The sequence below is a fragment of the Mirounga angustirostris genome, unplaced genomic scaffold, assembly GCF_029215605.1.
Source record: "Mirounga angustirostris isolate CCGP_5_RB_7025 unplaced genomic scaffold, mMirAng1.0.hap1 SCAF_9, whole genome shotgun sequence".
Classification (NCBI taxonomy): Eukaryota; Metazoa; Chordata; class Mammalia; order Carnivora; family Phocidae; genus Mirounga; species Mirounga angustirostris.
In genome coordinates, this window is record NW_026991717.1 from 31,057,281 (window position 1) to 31,079,926 (window position 22,646).

The 22,646-nt window shown below is 36.4% G+C and overlaps 1 protein-coding gene across 49 annotated transcripts in view; it reads right to left on the reverse strand.

Moving 5' to 3' along the window:
• PEAK1 (pseudopodium enriched atypical kinase 1) overlaps nucleotides 1-22,646 on the reverse strand; it is a 320,078-nt gene that overhangs the window by 215,352 nt on the left and 82,080 nt on the right. For 11 of the 49 annotated variants that reach the window (XM_064570110.1, XM_064570108.1, XM_064570107.1 and 8 more), the window contains one exon: nucleotides 15,534-15,668. The exons of 32 other annotated variants lie outside the window; for them this stretch is intronic. The gene's annotated coding sequence lies outside the window, so the exon portion shown is untranslated. Of the gene's footprint in view, nucleotides 1-1,904; nucleotides 1,982-15,533; nucleotides 15,669-22,646 lie in introns of all 49 variants that reach the window. 6 more of the 49 variants (XM_064570112.1, XM_064570106.1, XM_064570092.1 and 3 more) reach the window with 1 other exon arrangement.

A 22,646-nucleotide genomic window follows, 5' to 3' on the forward strand; every position in this document is an offset into this window, starting at 1 on the left:
TTAATCAGTGTTTTATAGTTTTCCACCTAAAGATCTGTATATATTTTCTTAGATCTATACCTTAGCATTTCATTTTGGAGGATGCTTTTATTTATTTGAGAGACAGAGAGAGAGAGAGAGAGAGAACAAGCGGGGGGAGGAGCAGAGGGACAAGCAGACTCCCTGCTGAGCAGGAAGCCCAATGCGGGACTTGATCCCAGGACGCTGAGATCATGAACCGAGGGAAAAGGCAGACACTTAACCGACTGAGCCACCCAGATGCCCCATGGAGGATGCTTTTTACATGGGATTTTCTGAGACTAAAAAGTTTGAGAAAACTGTTATACAAATCACCTAACCTACTTGGACTTGGTGCTTATTTGTACACATGTATAGTAGTTCCTGCACTTTATAAATGTATAGTAGTGCCTGCACAATATAAATGACATATTTATATTGTCAACTACTATAAATGTATAGTAGTTCCTGCACAATATAAATGACAATATATGGAAAAATTATATGCAAATTAGAAATCACTAAACAAGTATAAGGCAGGAGGGGAAGATTCATAAAAATAGGTAGGAAAGGTAGTTAGAACCAGAATTTGTACTCAATTATATATTTAATGAAAACCCACTAAATGCCAAAGGTGTAGATAATTAATGTAGGGTCTTCTGGAAATTAATCTGATTGATTGATAGGGTATAATTCAATGGAAAATAGGTAGAACTGGGGCGCCTGGGTGGCTCAGTTGGTTAAGCGACTGCCTTCAGCTCAGGTCATGATCCCAGGGCTCTGGGATCGAGCCCCGCATCAGGCTCCCTGCTCAGCCGGAAGCCTGCTTCTTCCTCTTCCACTCCCCTGCTTGTGTTCCCTCTCCCGCTGTCTCTCTCTCTCCCTGTCAATTAAATAAATAAATAAAATCTTAAAAAAAAAAGAAAATGGGTAAAACTTAGAATAGTGCAATAGATGAGAGTCTAGTGCAATAGATGAGAGAGAATTTTACAAGAAAGGGACTTAGAAATACTCTAACATCTTCATTTTTTGTACGCTGTAGATTGTTCTCACTAGGAAAGATTAGCATATATGGCAAATTGTAATGGCAGTTATCATGTACATTTTTGTTTAGCCATTTTCTCTTTTTGAGTATTTGAAGAAAAGTGGAGGAAGAGTAATTAGTCAGTAAGAGTTTAAAGGAGTAAGTGATGTAATCAGTAAGACCTCAAACACTTCAAGTCTAAACGCTCTGTCGGACTTAACTATGGAAATTCTGAGGATACCTTTTATCCTTTGCTCTTACATCATTTACATTGTTCTTCAGAAATAATTTGGCTTTTGCACACACTATCTCCTGGGTAAAGCAACTAGAAGAAGGCTGACAGCAGGCTCCAAATATTTTCTTATGCCATTCAGAATTGAAGTACATTTCTGGATCCAGAAAAAGAACAGTTATGGTCATTTAAAATCCCTGGAAATGGCTGTGTGATAGAATATGGAATTTACATTTTGAACTGCTTCATCATTCTTTTATAGACTAGCCGATGGTTATTTTGTCTCTCTGGCATTTTCTTATGTCTAAGCTGCCTTCCTCTGTCATCCAGGGCTGTTTCAAGGTTGAAATACATTATGATAATCACAGTCAACCAAAGGCATCCCTATTCCAAACTCTCCATAACTTCACGCTTTCCCCAACAATTTCACTTCAGTTAAAAGGCCAGTTAAAAGAAGAATGTATAAATAAATCTGAGCTTACAAATTCTCCTGCCACTATTACCTCACACACTCAGGTTTTTTATTAAATTTGCCGTTTTCACACTATATTATACATTAAAAAGATGGCATGTACATAAACATCTTCAGAAATTAAGTGGCTCCACTTTAAAAAGCTGAACTTTCTGAAGTAAGGGTTCCCCATGCTTTACCTAAATAAATTATCATCTATATTCCACCTTGGATACTTCCATTACTTCACATTTCTTCAATCACTTCTCTTCCAAAGCTAATGAAGAAAAACAATAAAGGGAAATATAAATTATTTTTTATTATTAAACTATCACTAACCTCATGCATTTTTCAACTAGAGCTTTAGCTTCAGGATAAAACCATAACTATAATCCAAGCCAAATCCCAGGTCTGAGGCTTATAAGTATCTGATACTAAGCATTTCACAGTTTATGTGGGTCTTGGCTTCTTTGTGTGCAAAACCAGGGAACTAGACATGATGATCAGCAAATTTTCTTAAACAAACACCAACTATCCGAACTTTTTAACTCCTACTGCTGACATTTTCACATAGAATGTAGGATCTTTATGAAAACACTACTGGAATAAAAGATCTACAGAATCACAGTAGCTCACAAAGGAAATAACAGTATAAGCAAGTGATAGATATAAACATTTGGGTTAATAAAATGTTATAATCCTAACAAAAGCCTTCCCTTAGATTCTGTATTGACCAGCTCTTTCTTGTGTTTTGTTTTTTTTTTTTTGTCTTGGCTCCAATAACAATTTTTCTGTAAAACTTTCCCTGCTTCAGAAGTTCTTATGCTAACCACCTCTTCTAGGTTCTCGCGGCACATGATTTCCTTCCTATCAAAGCATTGCAACCAGACTATGAACACCTTCCTTATTTGTCCATATACTGGATCATACAGACATCATTTGGATTGAATTTTAGCTTTTATGTGCACTTCCTTATCTAAACAGAAGGGGGACAATTTGGAAGGGGTCTGGCCAACAGTCACAAAATACTGGAAAAAAGAACCTTGTTCTCTCTGAGTTCTCCTTAAAATTCTGTGTATACAAGGCTGGAATAGTTATCAATTTGTAAACTCTGGGGGGAGTAGGGGAGATAAGGTCCTCGTATTTGGTTATAGCCCTCATAATACTTAATAATTATTAGGAATATACTAGCTGCTTAATAAATGGTGAATATGGAAGAAATAAAAGGTTAAAAATTTAAGAATTAACATAGCATAACTTAACTTTTCAGGTATACTAGTAGGTATTCAACAGAATGAATATGAAAAAAATTACTATTTAAATGTAAGCTTTCTGATAAGCAGTTTGAAGTAATGGAGAGAGTAAAAGTGTAATCAGATACAACTATGTGACAATCTCACCGAGTTTCTGTGTCCTCATTCTAAAATTAGAACCAACTTAGTGTACAGGGCTGCTATAATGAATAAAGATCATGTATGTAAAGCATCTCTTAGTCCATGCCCCACAGTAAGTGCTCAATAAATACATGGCAATATTATGTGACTTATTCCTCAAATAACTTCAGCCTTAATGGTGATAAAACCTTTCCCTCCTTGCTTCATTTCAACATATCCTTCATTTGTTATTTAAGTCCTTTCTGATGACACTTCAGTTAAAAATTTCAGGTATGTATGCTTTTCCCAACTATTAGCTTCATTATAAAATTCTATTAGGAAGAAAACCTTCCATACTTTAAGTGTAGAAAAAAAATCAGTTTTGATATTGCATTGCTTTTCTGAAGTCCTAGAACAGTAATAATATTTATGACACTGAGCACTGAAGCTTACGAAGCAGTAAATAGCTTTTGAGGCTGATTAAGCACCTCTGTTTCACTTCATATATTCCAGTACCACAGGCATTACCCCTTAATTAAATGCTTGTTTATGTTACACAAGGACCTTTTTTGGTCCTACACCTTTCAACAAATACTAGAATGAGAAAGAAGGAAAAAAAGCTAAACTATTGGAGAAGATGCTATTAATACTAAACTTGTGCTCAAAGCTGTGTCAACAAGATGAGATCATGCACAAGTTTTACTATTTAAAAAACGTATCAAGGGGTACCTGGCTGGCTCAGTTGGCAGAGTATGAGACTCTTGATCTCAGGGTTGTAAGTTCGAGCCCCATGTTGGGTGTAGAGATTACTTAAAAATAAAACCTTAAAAAAAATAAATCAAAACCAAAAACCACCCAGAAAAAGCTGTCCTTTGGAAAGATCAATTCCATTTGAAATGCTGGGAGTTCAGGAGTACAGGTAAAACCACAAACATCAGGTAATAGGAGGATAATGCTCCTTTTCAATTTTACTTGGAAATAATTATAAAGTCATTTTGTAATTTTCATGTGATATTAATAGTTCAGCACTTGAGTGGCAAAAGATCAGAAAGGCACAAGTTTCTGTGTCATTATCAAGATGAATGTGTCTTCTCAAATTTATATGGGTTTTATCCCAGAGTAAGATAAAGGAAAAGTTAAAAGAGAAAACCTTAGAAATCCCTGACAAATTATCTTAGGGTTTTGCAGTTCATAGGAAGTTCAGCTGCCACCACCACTTTTAACCCTCCTAGTTCAGGCAGCGAGTGGTAAATCTGTACTTTTGCACAGACAGGAGGAATGACATGTAAGGCTGCATGTTACAATTCATGGTAGAATGTGTGTTTTTCAGCAAGGGAGAAAAACACCTTTACAGCTCCAGAAAAACAGCAGTCTACATGTTCTGAGTGGCAAAATGCCAATTGGAAACACTGTACTTATGAAATAGAGCAGCAGATCGCAGATTGAAAATGATAGTGATATGCAAGTGTAATAGCATAATAAAGCAAAGGAAGTGGTCACTCATCAGATAAATCATCCCCTATACCAGTTTCTATTACCCAAATGTCCTCTGTCTCCACCCGCTATTTAATCCACCAAAAAAGTCTGAATAAATAGCTTTTTCTGATCTGTAAGCTAAACACCAAATTATACTTCACATGTTCTCTCAACTAATTTGTTCTTATATATTTTGCATTTGCCATTAAGTCTATCAACTTGTTTTATTTGCAATCATCTTTATCATTTACACTAACAGAAAGGGGACAGAGTGGCAAATAATCCAAAACACTCAAAAAGCAAAATTTTATAAATTCAAATAAGATGTTAAAAGAACTTTAAGCCATGATACATCAGGAACTGGGGGTGTTCTTCCTGGAGAAAAGCTACCTAGAAAAGACACGATAGCTGTCTTTAAATACACAAACTGTCATTCCACAAATAGTGCCAAGAATTAAAACTGGTAGATGAAAACTATAACGAGGAAGGTCTGGGTTCACTGTATAAAAGACAAGCTCTTATATGTGGGTGGTACGGAACACTCAGGAACCAAATGACCTTGAACAGCAAGGTGGCTGGACTAAAACTAAATGACCTCTAAAGCCTCTTCTGACTCTTGAGTCTCTTGAGTCTATGACTGCTTTAAAGTCAGGATGAAATCTGGGTATTTGTCAGCAGTTCATGAAATCACAAAGTTCTAACTGTAAGGTTTGGGTCTGGGGGTCAGGGAAGTGAAGAACAGAACGCTGACCTTGAATCAGTCCTTTGAAAATCCCTTATGTTCCTGGCGTGGTCAGAGTACCCATTTAAGCGCAGCTTATACTACTCAAAACTTTCCTAAACAAAGCAAACGACTGCTAACTTTCTCTGTGGGTTTCTTACCAAAAATTGACAAACAAAACAAACAAAACTAAAAAATTGGGAGAGAAAAATCATTGGGCTGTAAAAAAGATTTTGAACAAAGAATCTAGGGTGCTGACAAGACCTGTATTTAAGGAATTTATCATGAAGTCCAGACAGGACAGGAATCTAATGGAATGAGTGAAATGAGCAGTTTGTATACAAGGAGTGAAGGTTTCCAGAGGGGTGGATGCAAAAAGCTGCTTTTAAAGATAGGAGCTATAATCATTTTTGAAAATTAAATGCAACTATATGCTCTCCAACTTGCTCAACTCTACGAGTTTATGCAAAAGACAGAGTAAGTGAAACATATAACAAAGAAATCTGCTGTAGATCTGGGTGAGGATATCCTGAGCAAGTGTTGAGAGTTGAAGGTATCTAAATGATAAACAGATAGGAGAAACATGTGCAAAGGCCCTGAGATAAGAGGGAGCAGAGCATGTTTAAAGAACTAAAAGAAAATAAGTGAGACTAGAAAAGTAGATACACAGGAACCAATGTATGCCATACATTACAGGCCACGTTAGTATTTAGTTTGTAGGCTAAGTTCATCAGTAAACCTGAGAAGGATTTTTAAACACAGTGCCATAATGATCAGATCTGGAGTTTGAAAAGATCACTGGATACTGGGTAAAGCATGTATTTTATAAGTTACCAAAGTAGAAGCAGAGAGACCATTTCAATAGGTTATGATAATGATAGTCTAGAACAAAGTGGTGGTACTGGAGATGGAAGTACATGCATTCAAGAGGTATTTCAAATTGTGAAACTGAATAAGGGAAACTTCATTTACATTTGAGTCTAGAGGCCAGAAAGGAAAGCTCTCCTGCCCTATTACTTGTCACCAATTATAACCCAACAGGAAGAGACATACCTTGTATTCCAAACAGGAAGAAGCCTACTTTGCTACTTCAACAAGAAGAAGAAAAATTTTCTCCTGGCCCAGCAACAAGCTCAGCCAGTAAGAAAATACCACAACTCAGCCAAGAGAAACTGTCACCACCCTGAACTTTCACTTTCCTCCAACAGACCTTCCTTCAAAGCAGTCCCTCCCAACTTCCTCCTTTTCTCTATAATGTAACATTCCTCTCCTTGGTCCTCCGGACTTGTTATGGTTTGTCATAGCTTGCATGTCACAAATTGCAATTCTTCTGCTATTCCTGAATAAACCCATTGGCTGATAAAAATAATTGGCTGTTTTATTTTAAAGATCAACAAAATATAACAGCCAGTTTACTTTTTTTAAAAATTTTATTTATTTATTAGACAGAGCGCACACACATGCGAGCACAATCAGGGGAGGGGTAGAGGGAGAGGGACAAGTAGACTCCCCGCTGAGCAGGGAGTTTGACATGGGGCTTGATCATGACCGAGATCATGACCCGAGATCATGACCTGAGCCAAAGCCAGCTATTAACGGATTGAACCACCCAGGCACCCCAACAGCCAGTTTATGTGATAACAGAGGTTGAATACAGAGATCCTTGAGAGTGATAGTGTGAGAATTAGAGAAAGTCTTCTGAAAGACAGCTCTGTCTTACAGGTTTAAAAGGCACTGGGAGTAGCAAGAATCTCTGGTTGAAAAAAATATTCTGAAATAAATAAGAACACAGAAAACTAAAGATGGAATTAGTTAAATGTTTAGAATGAAGTCAGGGATGCGTCCTGAAGTGTGGTTTGTGTTGGGGGACACTGCCATAAAATGAGACTGGACAGCCAGGCAGGGTAAGATCCTACAAGGCTTTCAAGAGAAAAAATTTTGAACTTTATACTAGAAACAATGCAAAGCCAGCACATAATTTTACTGAAGAGAGAAACAAGATTTCATCTGCCTTTTGGACTAGGCATGAAAGGCTGTAATGTATATGAGAGAAATTTCTAAGGGTCAGAACTAGTGGAGAAGCAAAGGAATTAAAGATGATGGGGCAAATAATATTTATAAGGTAAGAAAATAGGCTACCAAATGATAATCGAATGGATGTGAAGAGTTAGAGAAAAGGAAGGGACTAGGACCATGCTTAGATTTCTGTCCTGGAACTGGCTAAAATGCCAAATCATCTGCAGATATAGAGAATACAGAAAGGTAACGTGACAGATACAGATGATGAGTAATTGTGACCAAGCAAATGACAAAATATGAAAAATATTCTGTTTCTAATCCTCATTCCCCATGTAATTATCTTATTCTGCATACCATTATGAAACCTGGGTCCAATGGGAACTGGATGATCCCAACAGAATTCCTCTCTTTTTGCTCTGTATTGTGAAGCTTTACACATGGTAGGTCCTCAACAAATATTTCTTTTTTTTAAGATTCTATTTATTTATTTGAGAGAGAGAGAGAGAACATGAGAGGGGGGAAGGTCAGAGGGAGAAGCAGACTCCCTGCTGAGCAGGAAGCCCGATGCAGGACTCGATCCTGGGACTCCAAGATCATGAAATGAGCCAAAGGCAGTCGCTTAATCAACTGAACCACCCAGGCACCCTCAACAAATATTTCTTAAGTAAATTAATAGTAATTGTGCCAACCAAGTTGATATCTAAATTGACTAAGACTGTGTGCTCAGCTGCAACAATTACTGAAAAACCAAGTAACAATAGTTTACACACAGGAGTTTATTTTATTTTAGACAAAAAAGTCTGGAGCCAGGCAGATCAGGGATGGTTCAACCATATAGGTCCGCAATGACATCAAGGAATAAGGTCCCTTCTTTCTCCCTACTGTGCATTCCCTAGGATTTGCTTTCATATTCATGCTGAACATCAAGGTACCAATTCCATTTTCCTGACAGGAAGAAAGCTAAAGGGCCCAAAAATACATCCCCCCAGGATATGACTTCGTTTTGGAAAGGAAGCCCTTCCCAGGAGATTTGTATTGAATATCTCTCTGGCCAGCAATGTGTCACAGGGTCAACCCTGGCTGAAAGAGGTCTAAAGAAGAAGGAAGAAAAGGAGAAGGTGGTTGGAAATGAGTATTTAATGGGCTTACCTAAATTTGCCATGTTGGAATTCATATTTGGTCTACCAGAAATCTTAAGGGGAAGAAAGGGGGGCGGGGGGGATCAGAACTAAGAAAAAACATAGTAAGAGAAAAATACAATAGCACCAAGATCTTGGTTCCTAATACTATTCTCCAATAAAAGGAAGCAAGGCTCCTTGGAAAATGGCTGATTCTAGGTCTGTGGCAGAAAACACACACTGGGTCTAGAGCAACTTGTAGCGCCAGAAAATAAGGAAATGCTTACAAAAAACACAAACACAAAACCTTGTTGATGGGGCATGTCCAAGGGGCACAAGAGGCAAATGAAAGAACTCCTAATGGCCAAAGCTGGAATAACTTGAACAATAAAATATAGTACTGGGTTAAAACTCAAAGGATAAAATAAATCTCCATGAGGTCATACTCAGGATTAAATACATAAATAAAATGAGGGAAAAAGACATATCTCCTGTGCAGAAAAATTCCTAATAATTTATGTAAATACTCTGCCCTCAAGGAAGTGAAGCATAACTCTGACTCTTTAAGTATGGACTCTACAGAGACTTCCTTCTAAAGAGCAGTGTATGAAACAGAGGGAGGTAAAGTAACTTCACAATGCAGGAGAAACCTGAGATTACCAGCCAGGTAATCAAGGTTAACATCAATAGTGATAATTCATGTTGATAGTAGGTACCCTTGATATGATGTGATGAGACTGGCATTTTACCTCTGTCAGCTTCCTCCCAAAAACCCACAATGCAGTATAATCATAAGATAAACATCAGATAAATCTCAAAAGAGGGGTATTCTACAATACACAGTACTCCTCAAAACTGTCAAAGACATCAAAAATAAAGAAAATATAAGAAACTGTCACAGCTAAAAGGAACCTAAAGAGAAATGAAAACTATATGTAATGTGGTATCCTGGATGAGATCGTGGAAGGGTATTAGGTAAAAGCTAAGGAAACTTGAATAAACAATGGGTAGTTAATAATAATATATCAGTATTGGTTTATTAATTATAACAAATGTACCAAATTATTGTAAGATATGAATAGGGGAAATTCTCTGTGTGGGAGGGCAGTATGGGAACTCTGTACCATCTTCTCAATTTTTCTATAAAGCTAGTACTTCTCTTAAAAACTGACTGTTAAAAATACAGTAGCAACCTATAATGCCACCACAGTATTAATACAACGAGAGATCTTTTATCAGTTTTGTTTTCCTCTATGAGCATCTGTATTCATACATCAAACACGTTTATGTTTTTTCTTTTTTTTTTTAATGCACCTATTAAAGCTTTTAATCCCAGTTAGTTAGCATACAGTGTTATATTAGTTTCAGGTGTACATTATGGTCATTCAGCACTTCTGGTTTTTCTTTTTATTTTAGCTAAATGATAAATACATGTTCACCGTAGACAAATCAGAATACAGATTAAAAAAAAAAAAATGCCACCACCACCACCACCAAAAAAAAAAAAAAAAAAGATGATTGCCATTTCCATATATGGCCTTCCAGCCACGTACTGCAGTATCTAGATGAATATGTATTCATCGATGTACTACTCTTTCACCAGTCGTTTCCTAATTCACACATAGCCGTACTCAGATTTCAGCTCAGAAGTCACTTTCTCTGGGAGCTCCTCCCTGGTTCCCAGACCAGGCTGAGTGCCCCAACAGGCACCTGCATAGCTCCCGGTACTCTTTCTCCTAGTAAATATGACATTTATAATCAAATAATCAATTCAGAAATTAACCACTATTAATGTCTATCTTCTCTCTAAAATGTAAGTTTCATGTATTATTCATCACAGTTTTCCCAGCATGGTGCCTTGAACACAGCAGGCATTCAATGAGGAGTAACTGAGTGAATGAATAGTACATGTACACACTGAAGTAACCGTACAGCTAATAAAGTCACATGTACAGACAGAAAAAAAATATTCAAGAAACCTTAGTAAAAGAGATGTAAAACAATGTGCACAGCAAATCCCTGGTTTTATTTTAGTAATAATAACAAAGGCTTCTTCTATGCACAGAAAAACAAAACATACAACAAACAGTTCTTAATAATTAACTTTAGGTGGGGGATTTCTGCAGGCTTTCACTTTCTAGTGTATGTATTTTTATCATGATTCAATTTTTAATGAGTATGCACTATTTTTATAAATAGAAAAACAAAGATAAAATATACATGCACTATAGGAAAGTTAGAAAATAAAGACAAATTCTTTTTTTAAAAAAAAACTCTGTCAGTCTCATTACACCAGACACAACCACAGGTTAACACTTGTACCTTACAAATTAATTTTGATCTGACATGGTATAGAAAAATTTTTATTTTGACTTTTCTGTCTCATTTCATCCACATAATCATCCTTTCAGGTAGACAGCCCTTGGCCACAAAGGAAGTAGCACAAAGGGGCTGAATGAGTAGTATGTGATCCCAGGCCTCGTTAGAAACAGATTAAGAAAGGGATCTACTGACACTCTTGCACTCCTTATTAGCCCTAAGAGTTCAGCAACAAATAGTCAAAGCTGAGATTTCTTATGTACTGTGTAACAGGTGAATTCAAATTTAACAGCTCTACAAATGTAAATTAACCACTTTTATAATATTTTAAATGTTGTTGATAAGTTAGGCCAGTATTTATTGTGGCCTTAAGGAAAGACATCAGTAATGATTTAAAAAATAGAATAACTATTGTATTCAACTATGTAATCAACTTGGATAGATCTGAAGGGAATTATCCTAGGTGAAAAAAAAACCAACCTCAAAGGCTACACTATATAATTCCATTTATATAAAATTCTCAAAAAAACACAAAATTTCAGAGATGGATAGCAGATTAGTGGTTGCCAGAGATTAGCAATAGGGGAGAGAATTGGGAGTGACTATAAAGTGGTAATATGAGGGAGCTTTTTATGGGTGTGGAACAGTTTTGTATCTTGAGTATGGTGGTAGTAGCCAAATCTATATAAATGATAAAATTGCAAAGAACAATACACACACACACACACACACACACAAAAGCAGGTAAAACTGATGAGATCTGAATAAGGTTTGTGGGTTGTACCAATATCAATTTCCTGGTTTTGCTATTGTACTACAGTTCTGTAAGATGTTACCATTGGGGAAAACTGGGAGAAGAGTACACAGCAACTCTCTGTACTATTTTGGCAACTTCCTGTGAATATTTAACTATTTTGAAATTAAAAGTTTTATGAAATGGGCAAAAAGACAGGTGGTAAATGATAAATACCAAAAAACAAACAAACCAAAAAACAGTAACAAAAAAACCCACCTCATAATTACCCTTGTCAGAAACCCTTTATACTAGGTTTTCATGAACTTTCAATACAGAGTAATAACTGAATAGGATACTACAGGAGGAAATTTCTAACAGAGCTGTCCAACAACATAGTGGGACCTCAGGGAGGCAGTGAGCTCCCCACTGGAAGTATCTAAACAAAAATGGGATGATTTTCTGACAAGGTATATGATAAGAAGGACTCTCATGTTAATTTACATGTGGGGCTAAATACCTATTCTAAAGCCCTTTTATGGATTTGGCAAACACATGTCAGACATTATTAGACTGCACCACTCCTTTACAAATGACTCCCACAAGCCTCCTAGTTGTCAACAGGTTCTCCAGGCAGCTACTACCAATCAGTCTCAGTTGGTACTTCCTAACAATGCGGTCAATATTCTATAAACTCTCTGACGATGGCAAAACTATAAACTAATTTAAAAGCAAAGCTCTGCTAAACCTTGCACTAGAACCAAGAAGACTAATAACCCAGTATGTTCCAGAGAAGACTGCCTCCAGCTGTAGCAATAATCATAATCACTATGATAATGCTTTGAAATTTAATAGCCACCCTGAACTAATAATCAATATCACTCAAAATAAATTAGACTCACCTTTTAAACTACTCTTACAGAAAAGGTGAGGAATAATTCTTGGTCTATAATAGGTGAAATTCTAGCACATGGGAGTGAGCAATAACTTGCCCTAAATATAGTTAAAAACAAAAAAGCATACCCAAGTACCACTTATAAAATTCAAGGCTTTGAATCTTTTGAGTAGTCTACAAACAAATAACAAAGAAAATCTCAAATAGGAAAAAATAAGTGTATACTTAATAATTAAAAGTACTATCTCTGAAATAACCAAAAAGTTAATAACCGATTTTGAAAGTTTGTAAATAACAGAAAGTAAAAGGAACCAGAACTGGCTGTAATTGCCAAAAAGGAAAACTTTGCTGGATGCACAGGATTCTAGGAGAAGATTGCGATACCAGCTGAAAAGAGCATGGCAGCTCATAAACAGAACTAAAGCACAGACACAAAAGATTCTTTCAAGTGTTTCATTTTTTTAAAAGATGTTTTAAGGTGGGGCGCCTGTGTGGCTCAGTCGTTATGCCTCTGCCTTCGGCTCAGATCATGATCCCAGGGTCCTGGTATCAAGCCCCGCACGGGGCTCCCTGCTCAGCGGGGAGCTTGCTTCTCCCTCTCCCTCTGCTGCTCCCCCTAATTGTGCTCTCTGTGTCAAATAAATAAATAAAATCCTTAAAAAATAAAATAATAAAATTTAAAAATAATAAAAGATATTTTAAGGAATATGAAAGGATAATACCAACCTCTTCAACTAGCTAAGGAATGAAATAAAAACAGCAAGTATGTATCTTCTATAGACCTGTGTTTCTTAATTCTGTGCATCATCAAACCCTCTCAAATAACAGTTCTATCCCACAAGGCTATTTGTCCTAATGTAAGGGACCTTCCAAAACCAAATTTATAGATGTACCCAATTAGAGTAGAGCAACTGGACTGCCATTGTTGGTAGTATCACTACAGAGGGTCCTTTACTCTTTCCTTATTTACTTTCTTTACTTGCAAAATGGGAAGTTGCTCCCAATGGAAAATCTCTTTAGAGGGTAAACTATAAGGCAGCACCAAGATATGAGGTTTTGTTACGATAACCAAAATTCCTCTTTATAACAAAAATATTCTCATGCTTTATGACATACTTTGATTTTTCTCTTAGTATTAATCATTGAAATTGCTGATACATGGTGTAAAAAATAAGAAGAGCTTTTGAAAGATTCTCCTAAGCAGGAATTGGTGCTTCCCTCAGTCATCTGGTGATTTCTGGCCTCCTGGTTTTAGTCTCTCTTTATTCTCTAGTGTCACTGCAACCAAGAGAAATCAGTTGGTACAAAATTTGGTAATAAAATGTCTACCCCTACTGTATGGTAACTATTCATATAGCTCTCTCTCTCACGGTTTTTTTATAGAATAAAACACTTAATCTCATACATTTATATCCCTAGTGTTGAGCATGATGCTTGCACATAGTAGGTCCTGGGGAAATGTTTATTAAAATTTAATAATCACTGCAAAACCCTCTGGAGAAAAACAACTCTGTTCACTTGAATTTTATTTTTCAAGCTTTTCCAGACAAATAGAACACCCAACAATTTGTGCTTTGTCTCTACAGTTCATTATTTTTCAAATCCAGGAGTTAAATGACCTTATCTAGACCAGCTAGTTGAGCCTCTTATTTCTTTGTGCCCAAGTTTAAGACTTTAGAGGCAGACAATGAGCTAGCTCCTCAGGGGTAGGAATCACATCTTATTTATCTCTGAACTCCCAGTACCTGGTTATGGAATATGAGTTCAATAAATGTTTGTTGAGTAAATGCATTATTAAATCGATCCACAGTATATTTTTCATACTGGCTAAAAGTAATTTCTAATTTGTACCCATAATCCATGTAGAAAAATCTTGAAATATTTGTCCCACAAGTGTTTGTAAGGCAATTTGGTGTGGAACAGTGATGCATCAAATTGAATTCAGTTGTTAAATCCCATGTAGCGTGAAACCTGGAAAGAAAAAAAACCCACCAAAACCAAAATTAAAAAATAGCCTAGGATATATTCGGAGACCCTTGCCTTAGTGTGACCATGGAAAATAGGTGGAGTTGAGATGTTAAGTACTTTTATATAGAGAGAAGAGAAATGAGCAGAGATAAGGCCACTGAGGAGCCAGAAGCAGTTAACCTCCTTAAAATGTCTACATTTTCCAGGCAAATTAAGTTCCTAAGAGGAAGTGCTACCTTTCAATTTTGGAAGACTTTAAAAAGATGTTTGTGAGGTCTTTGGATTTACTTTTCTTCAACAATAAACAGACCATATTTTCTCAGCTTTCAGTCAAAAGATGATTTTTCTAACCAGGATCTGAAAATCTAGCTGTGTCTTACTCACTGCTTCTTTATGTCTCTCCCTCTCATTGACTAAGATTCTTTGATATGAATTTGGTTCACCTTGAAATATAATCAACATAAATTTTGTTAAATTTGTTTTGAAAAACAGATTAAGATAAAAAAATAGTTACAAATCTAATAGTATGAATATAACACAACATTGGCACTAATTTTAATAAAAAATAAACTGTAACCATAGACTAAAGCTAACTTCTGTGGTTTAGAAATCTAACATAGAGTTTGAATTCGTCTATTAAATGTTCTAAATTGTAAGAGAAATAAGATCTCAAAATATTCTCCATACACTATAAGAGATAAAATCTTCCCATTTGGTCTGCCATTCCAGCCATCTATGTTGAGCACTTAACACCTTCCTCCTGCTTCCCTGACCCCATTCTCCATCCAGATTCATCTTTGGATTTTAGAGAATGACATAATGAACTCCATCATTAGTGGCTGATTATTTTTGATAAAGGGATTCTTTAAAACATCATTAACAAACATTTTCAACTACTCTCATCAAAAACCACACTACTCTGGGTCTTGGCAATCTTTTACACAGAGGGGGTAGACACAGAAGTTTTAAATTAAGAGAAATAGAAGAAAGGACACAGAATATCTCCAGTAGTAAAAGAAATGCCAGAACTATTTCAAAATAAAGTCATACCTAGCTCATCAAAATGAAAATTAAACTACACTTTCTCCTGGCATATATGAAATGTATGGCTAGAGAGCTGTGTTTTGAGACTCCCTCTCTCCTTGTTTCAAGTTATACTTTCCATATAATGACAACATTCTCTTAATGCTGGGAATATTTCTCTTACCATAGAAACTTCCTGGTTGGTAATGTAGGAGAATAAAGTCATTCTTGGCTCCTCCATCCAATATCCTAGCAATGGTGGAAGGACTACTCTGTAAGATGCTGAGATGGTTCTGAATCGGATATTACCTCATTTATCCTAAAATACAGAATCAATCAGGGTTTATAGTCTTGATATTATTCTGCATAGGAAGCAGCTTGACATGTGGGATGCATAAAAAAAAAAAAAATACCAGTGACAAATGAGCTCATGCTGTAGGCAGAGAGAAGAAAAATTACTCTGTGTATTGTATTTTGAAAATCCTCAGAAATTATGTTTAGTCAGGCAAAATAATCCCAATCCTCAGACTATGAAAAGAAAATCCAAACATGTCTGATGAGGCTCTGTTTTCCACAATAATTAACAATACTATCAGACAAATTATATTTTGAAAAGATCAAAAATAAGTAACCAGGATTTTAGAAATAATAACCAAAGATTTATTATTATTATTATTATTATTATTATTATTATTATTATTATTATTATTTTTAAGTAGGCTCTATGCCCAGCATGGAACCCAACAAGGGGGCTTGAACTCACGACCCTGAGATCAAGACCTGAGCTGAGATCAAGAGTCGGACACTTACAAACAGAGAAAGACATGTATCATATGATCTCACTGATATGAGGAATTCTTAATCGCAGGAAACAAACTGAGTGTTGTGGGAGTGGAGGGTGGGGTGGGAGGGATGGGGTGACTGGGTGATGGACACTGGGGAGGGTGTGTGCTCTGGTAAGCGCTGTGAATTGTGCAAGACTGTTGAATCTCAGATCTGTACCTCTGAAACAAATAATGCAATATATGTTAAGAAAAAAAAAAAGAAGAAGAAGAAGAAGAAGGTAGCGGGAGGGGAAGAATGAAGCGGGGGAAATCGGAGGGGTACACGAACCATGAGAGACGATAGACTCTGAAAAACAAACTGAGGGTTCTAGAGGGGAGGGGGGTGGGAGGATGGGTTAGCCTGGTGGTGGGTATTGAGGAGGGCACATTCTGCATGGAGCACTGGGTGTTGTGCACAAACAATGAATCATGGAACACTTCATCTAAAACTAATGACGTAATGTATGGGGATTAACATAAGAATAAAATTTAAAAAAAAAAAAAGAGTCGGACACTTAACTGACAGCTCCACCTAGGCTCCCCCAAAGATTTTCGTACTAAAAAGTGTCCCCAAATGATTACTAACACAATGGTAAATTGTTTATATTGATTTTTAATAACTACAGAATCGGATATTTGGATGTTAAGTTAAACTAGTCCCTGTACTCATCAGAATACTGTTCTAAATTAAGTAAATCACTGTTGGGGCAAGGATACGTTTAAAATGAAACCAGTCAGGGGAGCCTGGGTAGCTCAGTCGTCGAGCATCTGCCTTCTGCTCAGGTCATGATCCCAGGGTCCTGGGATGGAGCCCCGCATCAGGCTCCCTGCTTGGCGGGAAGCCTGCTTCTCCCTCTCCCACTCCCCCTGCTTGTTTTCCCTCTCTCGTTGTCTCTCTCTCCATCAAATAAATAAATAAAATCTTAAAAAAAAAAGAAACCATGGGGCGCCTGGGTGGCTCAGTCGTTGGGCGTCTGCCTTCGGCTCAGGTCATGATCCCACGGTCCTGGGATCGAGTCCCACATCGGGCTCCCTGCTCTGCGAGAAGCCTGCTTCTCCCTCTCCCACTCCCCCTGCTTGTGTTCCTGCTCTCGCTCTCTCTCTCTCTGTCAAATTAATAAATAACAAAAAAAAAATCTTAAAAAAAAAAAAAAAAAGAAACCAGTTAAATAAAGAAACAACCCAACGAATCATTGTAAATTCCTATGCCAACAAGATAAAAACTCAAACTGGGCTCTAATGTACTCTAAACATCTGTCTGCTTTTCTTCAGCACACATTCCTCATAAATAAGAGGCAGATAATTATGAAACTGGTTCCCTTTTAAAATATATATATATATATATATAAATATATGTGATAACTGACCAACTTTAAACATTGGGGAACATTATATCAATAATAACAAAATACACTAAGACCATAATGAAATATTCTTATTTAACAGAAAAGAAATACTAAGTATAGATTGCTGTTGGTTTCTTTAATGTGAACACTGATAAACTAATACACTCTATCAACTTAAGAAAAAATCCAAACACATGCTAGATTTTCCTTTTGATAGAATCATTTGTAAAGATTCTGTTTTAAGGAAAAAACCTGCAATGTTATTACAAAAGCCAAAGATAAAGTGACTAAAATTAAGGAAGGTACTCACAATTTGAAGATTTAAGAATTAATTGATAAGCACATTATGGAAGAAGGAATGGAAAGGCAGGGAGGGTGGAGAAAAAGAAAAGACCTTCAAGCAGTAACAGTCCACACTGATTTCACAGATGCTTCAATATCACAGTTAAGAGGAACAGTTTAACTCCTTCACAGCTTCTTGAAGACCACTACTATTCAGTCCCAGTGGAGATGATGACTCCAGTCTGATAATGGAAACTTCATTCTTCAACAATATGGCAGAAGATCACTTTACAATATACCATATGGATTTTAATCCATAAGGACAGGCCCATTATTACATATACATTTTTTAAAAGCCTTCCAGATATCATCCCCAGTTTCCTCTTCAATGAAAAAAAAAAGTACATCTACAGTTATGGGGATGAGAGACAATATAAACAAAGCTTCTAGCACAGGGATCTTACAAAGTATCTGGCACAATCATATGTTTTCAATATACTATAAAACTATACAGTAAACCTCTTTAAAAAGACTAAAAAAAGATGAGACCTGAGTTAAAGATCTAACATCATGTAGAACAAATTTAGTAAATAATATTCTTTTCCTACTGCCTTCAAAAGTGCTCTGTATAAAAACTATACTGTAACAAGATCACCAAAGGTTCTATTCAGGACACAAACCAAATTTAAAATATAAAACAGGGGCGCCTGGGCGGCTTAGTCAGTTAAGCATTTGATTCTTGATTTTGGCTCAGGTCATGGTCTCTAGGTCATGGTTTTGAGCCTTGCTCAGCAGGGAGTATGCTTTAGAGTCTCTCTCTCCCTCTCCATCTGCCACTCCCCCCTCCCCGCCCTGCCCCCGCCCCCCTAGACGCACACTCTCTCTTTCTCTCTCAAATAAATAAATAAATAAATCTTTTAAAGTTTTTTTTAAGGGTGCCTGGGTGGCTCAGTCCTTAAGCGTCTGCCTTCGGCTCAGGTCATGATCTCGGGGTCCTGGGATCAAGTCCCTCATCAGGCTCCCTGCTCAATGGGAAGCCTGATTCTCCCTCTCCCACTCCCCCTGCTTGTGTTCCCTCTTTCACTGTGCCTCTCTCTGTCAAATAAATAAAATCTTTAAAATAAATAAATAATAAAAAATTTTTTAAAAAATACAAAATAAAGAAATAGATTAGGTAATGCTTACTGGCTGCATACCACACACTAGGCATAATACTAAAGGCATAACACAACACGTCAATAATATAGGTAGCCGTATTGATGAGCAAATTGAGGCTCTGACAGCTATTCATTCAGCTAGCTACTCAGTGACAGAGCTGGGCTTCAACCTGGGTCTAAATGGCAGGCTCTTTTCTCTCCAGTGACATATACAATTCATACAAAAGTAAGGAAGAAATTCAGAAAACATAAACATTATAGGCAAGCAGTTGTTTTTGAAGCAATGGAATTATTTCCACTTAAATATTCAGAAAAAAACACTGGTTTCAGATCCTCAGAAAACACCTAAATATCTACATTCCAATTAGGCAAACAAACAAAATACCAAGTCAAAAAATAAATAAATAATAAAAAAAACACACCAAGTCAGACATAACAACATTTTTTTTAAAGATTATTTATTTATTTATTTGACAGAGAGAGACACAGCGAGAGAGGGAACACAAGCAGAGGGCATGGGAGAGGGAAAAGCAGGCCTCCCACAGAGCAGGGAGCCCGATGTGGGACTCGATCCCAGGACCCTGGGATCATGACCTGAGCCGAAGGCAGACGCTCAATGACTGAGCCACCCAGGTGACCCAACAACATTTATTTACCACACAAGTTGCTCAGTTGGCATAGAAAGATACAGAAGGTACAGATAATCTTTTAGACTACAAAAACTACTCATGTGGTAAATTTCTTCAGAATCTAAAATTTAAGAGAAAATATTTCTCTTTTTCTATAAAATAAGAAAGAAATCACATTTATTTTTATTAATGGACTAAAGTAAAGCCACAATGTAATTTTGCTGTTTCTGAAACTGATAGTACCTCAAAACAAGTGTGACTATGGATTTGCAATTTACTAGTAAAGCATGATTTCAAACCAAAATATAAAGCAAAACAAAATTTAACCTTGGCCAATGTGCTCCTCACATTACCTGGAAAGGTACTCTCAGAGCAAAAAGCCAAAATCTCCATTTTCTAGGTAATGTTAGAGAACTAAACACTGCCAAAGTAAGGGCTACTATTTTCAACTAATACAAAACTCAAGTTATGCTTCTAGATAATGAGAATTTTGTTGATTTATCATTTAAAAACTCAATCACCCAGATTATCTATAGCCAAGTCTGAACTCTACTCTGACTTTCTTTTTTCCCTCTCTGCCAACCAGCACACTCTTGACCACTACAACTCTCACCTTGGTTAGAGTGAATTGGTATAATCAAGCAAATCAGAAAGGTAAGTCAGAAGAAAAAAGTCATAGTACTACATTCTAATGATTTGTACAAATGATTTTCAGGAAATCAGCAATACAACTCACATTTGTTAGTAAAGATGACCGAGACATTGTACAGTTTTTTGTCACTGCGTTATTCTGCATCAGTAATGAAGTAAACAGCAGAACACATAAGTAAAAATGTAACCTTACAGCATCAAATTTAACAAAGATGTAATAAAACAGGTTTCTAAAGTTTATCTCACAAAGGAAAACAAGAATGATAGGGAAAATGCTGAATATAGTCCTCTCTACCTTGAAAAAAAGGTGAATTTCCTTCTTCAGTCAATTTCACTTAGTAAGTTAACATCTTGGTTCTAATTTAAAGGTTGGGTCTATTCACCATCTGAATTACCAGACAGAGGGAATGCCTAACACTAAAAGGAAAGAAACATAATTCTTCAATCTTTAAATGCATATAATACTTCCAAATCAGGGGGAAAAAACACAGGAAAAGCAGAAGTCAGTTTTATATTTTTTTCTTATTTTAAAAGGAATAGTTACAAAAAATTTGGAAAACAGAGAGGTATATAAAGAAAATACAAATCATCAGCAATCCCACCAGAGATTAACTATTTACATGTTCCTATACATATTCAATAATTTCTTCAAATAAGGGTTTATGGCTATGTGCTATAAATCCAGAATCAAACCACTTCACAACACTGGTCCAAGCTACCATCATGTCTTGAGAGGGTTACTACAATAACCTCTGATCTCCGTGCTCCATTCCTGATCCTCTCCACTCTATCCTACACAAAACAGCAAAACAATTCTTTTAAATGCCAATCATATTTTATTCCTTTTATCAAAGCCCAACAGTGGCTTCTCATCTCAGAGTAAACGGCCCCTAAGACCATTTTAACGGCCCTGCGTTTTCACCACCAACCTCCACTCTCCTTACCCTTATTTCCCACACACTTTCTCCCTTGATTTATCTGTGTCAACTATGCTAACCTTCACGACCGTGCTCGAACACACACACATCTCCACTTCAAGTCTTCTGACTTACAATTCCCTCCAGGAATACTTTTCTACCAGATATAAACATTGCTCTTCTCCTTAGCTTTTTTCAAATTTCACTTTTCAGATTTCTCTGACCCACCTCATATAAAATAGCAACCTTCCCCCCTCTCTTCCCTTGGTACTCTCTATCCACCTTACCCTGTCATATTCTTCCCTAAAGCACTTATCACTAATTGACAAATTATTTATTTTTTGTTCTGCCTTTCCTGACTAGACTGTAAATTCCATGTAGACAAAGAAATGGTCTGTTTTATTTTTTCCCCATGTGGTGCTCTATCTCTAGATTCTAGATCAATGCCTGGGTTGTCACTAAGTATTTGTGACTGAATGACTGAATACATAAGTAACTAGGACTAGAGTGTGCCTAAAGTATATACTCAGCTTTTGTGATTTACTATTATCTGTTAAAGCACTAATTTTTGAACAGTATTCCATTATAGATATATACTATAATAAATTCAATCAATTTTCTATTTTGAGTATTTAGGTTGTTTCTGAATTTCTAATACCATAAATATCCTTGTCTATACACCAAATATTCTAGAATATATGTCTTTTTGCACAGCTCTGATAGTTTCTTTAGTATGAATTATTTTAAGTAAAATTGTTGGGTCAGAAGGTATGTGGATCATGAATCCTTTTTTTTTTTTTCCCTCTAAACTGTCCTAAAGAATGGCTATATCAATTTATTCTATGCCTAGTGATATAAGACCATATTTCTCTTCACCAACAATGAGTATTTGGGTCTTTTTATCAAAACACAAGAGCTGATTGTTTCCTGAACCTAAAAATTAAGACATGATCACCACACAGTACTTCATTTGTTTGATTCTTTAGGTACCTGGGTGGCTCAGTTGCCCAGGGTCTGCCTTTGGCTCAGGTCATGATCTCAGGGTCCTGGGATAGAGCCAGGTGTCCGGATCCCTGCTCAGCGGGGAGTCTGCCCCTCCCTGCCACCCCCACTCCTGGCTCGTGCTCTCTCTCTCTCAAATAAATAAAATCTTTTTTAAAAAATGTGTTTGATTCTTACTAAGTTTTTTTCTAATAGAAAAGCTTGAGGAAAACATAAATTTTATTAGTTAATGACAGTGGCTATTTCTGAGCACCATCTTCCACACTGGCATCTATTCTCAAATAGATTTATTTGAAGAGGTCAATATTCACTTGGATTTATAAACTCTGGGGTGTTTTTTTTTTAAGACTTTACATTTATTTATTTGAGAAAGAGACGGGGAACATAAGTTTTCTTACAAAATACTTGTTTTTTTCTTTCCCAATGTAGCTGCTAACTAGATATTACTAGAATACTGAAAAATCACTGATCTCAGTATACTTAATTGGT